The sequence below is a fragment of the Octodon degus genome, unplaced genomic scaffold (assembly GCF_000260255.1).
Source record: "Octodon degus isolate 3935 unplaced genomic scaffold, OctDeg1.0 scaffold00023, whole genome shotgun sequence".
NCBI classification, from domain to species: Eukaryota; Metazoa; Chordata; class Mammalia; order Rodentia; family Octodontidae; genus Octodon; species Octodon degus.
This window is the reverse complement of record NW_004524599.1, coordinates 4,846,466-4,849,591: the sequence shown is the minus strand read 5'-3', so window position 1 is coordinate 4,849,591 and position 3,126 is coordinate 4,846,466. Positions and strand designations below refer to the sequence as shown.

Sequence of the window (3,126 nt, the reverse complement as noted above, 5' to 3'; positions counted from 1 at the left end):
TTCCCCATTTAGGATTATGTTAGCCATTGGGTTTTCATAAATGGCTTTTACCAGATTGAAGTAGAGGCCATCTATTCCAATTTTCTGTAGGACTTTGACCATGAATGAATGTTGGACTTTGTCAAAAGCCTTTATTTTGTCATTTTCAATGTGTAAGTTGAGCATTTCTTTTGCTAAATATATTCCTTAATATCTTATTCTTTTTGATGGCATAATGAATAAAAATGCTTTCTTAATTTTATTTATTTTGCTAGTATGTAACATATTAACTGATTATTTGCTAATACGTAGAAGCAGACTTGATTCTTTTTTTTATTTTTGCATCTTAGAACCATACTAAAATAATTTATTGTTTCTTAGGGTTATTTGTGGATTTCCTCATTTATATCTAGGATCACATCAGCTGCAAATAAAAACATTTCTGTTGTTTTCCTTTTAGATCTGGCTCCCTTCTTCTCTCTCCTCCTTCTTTCACGGTTCTTTTTTCCTTCCCTTCCCTTCCTCTTACTGCAGTAGCCGGGATGCCTCCCTCAGTGCCGAGGAGAAGTGGCACAAGCGGTATCTATGCCTTGCTCTCGGGTGGGCATAATGAATAAAAATGCTTTCTTAATTTTATTTATTTTGCTAGTATGTAACATATTAACTGTACTACAGTATGTAGTATGTACAGTTAATATGTTACATCTGTACTTCGTTCTTGAACTTAGAGGGAAAGCGTGCAGTCTCTGACTCTATTTGACACTATATGAGGTGTCAGTGTTTTCATAGGTGCTCTTTGTCAGGTTGGAATGGTTTTCTCCATATTTAGTTTGAGAATTTAAAAAATTTTCAGTGGTTCTTATCTTTTGTTGCGCATTTTTTTCTCTCACTTTGTTTCTCTGTCTCCATCTCTCTCTGTCTGTGTCTCCATCTCTCTGTCTCTGTCTCTGTCAATCTCTGTCTCTGTCTCTGTCTCTGTCAATCTCTGTCTCTGCCTCTCTCTGTCTCTGTCTCTATCTCTGTCTCTATCTCTTTCTCTGTCTGTCTCTCTCTGTCTGTCTCTGTCTCTCTCTCTGTCTGTCTCTGTCTCTCTGTCTCTCTCTCTGTCTCTCTCTCTCTCTCTCTCTCTGTCTCTCTCTCTCTCTCTCTCTCTCTCTTTCTCTCTCTCCCCCCACCTTACTTTGAGACAAGGTCTTGATATATAGTTCAGGCTGGTTTTGAACTCACTATGTAGCCCAGTCTGACCTCAAATTTATTTCGATCCTCCTGCCTCAACTTTCTAAGCACCCGTATTATTATTTTTTCTTTTGCCTCAAAAAGTGACATTTATTCAAAGAAAAAAAAGGGAAAAAGTTGACAAGATGTCCATCCCTTGGCTCCCTTCCCTCCCTGCTCCAGCCGCTCCTCAGCCACCCAAGGTTGAACTCTGGCTGGGGCAAGGCAGCAGGACAGCCCTCTCAGATGAGGTCAGCAACACTGAGGGGCTTCTCTTCAATGGAGGTGTTGTAGAAAGTCTCAGTGTCTCAAAGAGTCCTTTTGTCTTCTTCTGTCACCATATTAATAGCTACACCCTTACAGCCAAAACGGCCTCCATGACTGATTCTGTGGATGTAGTTTTCCCTGTTTGTCGGAAGATTGTAGTTGATGACTAAAGAAACCTGCTGCACATCAGTGCCTCTGGTCAGCAAGCCAATGGCAATCAATACTCCGCCGGAGCCAGACTGGAACTCCCTCACGATTACATCTCGTTCCTTTTGGTCCATATCTCCACGCGTGGCAGAGACAGCGAAGTCTGGGGCATGCATCTTCTCTGTGAGCCAATCAGCCTTCCTTCTGGTGTTTGTGAAGATGACTGCCTGGGCGCTGGTCGGGGTCTCATACAAGTCACGTGACGTGTCCAGCTTCCATTCCTCTCATCCCACATTGGTGTAGAATTGGCGGATACCCTCCAGGGTCAACTCTTCCTTCTCGACAAGAATCCGAATGGGGTCTCTCATGAATTCTTGGTCACCACTAGGACATCAGAAGGTGTTGTGGCTGACAACAAAACCACCTGGATGTTGCTGTTGAGCTTTTGGAATATTTCATAAATCTGGTTCTTGAGTCCACGGCTCATCATTTCATCAGCTTCATCTAACACAAACATCTTGATGTATTTGGGAGGCAGGTATCTGCGGTTAAGCATATCAAACATGCAGCTGGGGTTTCCACGATGATATGGAGAGCTTCCATCTGCAGCTTCTGTACCTCAGCGTGCACATTGGTGCCCCCAATACAGGCATGAAACGAGGCACCCATGTAATCTCCTAATGCCATGACCACTTTTTGTGTCTGCTGAGCCAATCCTCGAGTGGGAGCCAGAACCAAAGCCTGGGTAGCCTTTAGATCTAACCCAATCTGTTGCAGAATTGATATGGCAAATGTGGCTGTTTTCCAAGTCCCAGACTGGGCTTGCACAATCACATCATAACCCTTGATGTGAGGAAGAATAGCATGCTGCTGGATGGCAGAAGGCTTCTCAAAACCATAGGCATAGAAGCCACGAGGAAGGGACTCAGGTTCATGTCATCGAAGCAGTTAACAATCTCATTCCATTTACTCTCGATGACGCCTTCAGGCTCCATCCCATCTGGGCCATTGTCTCAGGATTGGGAATCCTGGCTTGCAAACATGATCCTTAGAAACTAGCTAGCACCAGGATTATGAGTATGGTGTTCGATATTTTTCTTCAGGTGTTGAGATAATATGTGCTTTTTCCTTTATTTTGTTAACGTATTGCATTAGTTGAATTTTGAATCTTCAACTTCACTTTCCAGAGTTAAAGGTCACTTGTTCACATGAAATTTCCTTTCCTATATGGATAGATGTGCTTTACTAGTACTTTTTGAGAGGATTCTTGTATCTGTGTTCATGAAGAGTGTTGCCCTATTTTTTTTTTTTTACAGTAATATCTTTATCTGGCTTTGGAATAAAGGCAAAACTGAGTTGTTAGAATGAGTTGGGAAGTATCTCCTCCTTTATGTTCTCAAAGTACTTGTGAAAAATTGATTATATTTATTCTCTAAATATTTGATAGAATTTATCAATGCCACCATCTGTGCCTGGACTTTGCTTTGCAATAAGATTTTTATTTGCTTATTCATTTTT

At 41.6% G+C, this 3,126-nt stretch overlaps 1 pseudogene; it reads right to left on the bottom strand.

The window, feature by feature from the left end:
* Positions 1–1,436: 1,436 nt before the first annotated feature.
* On the bottom strand, positions 1,437–2,651 carry LOC101561214 (annotated as a pseudogene).
* Positions 2,652–3,126: the final 475 nt, after the last annotated feature.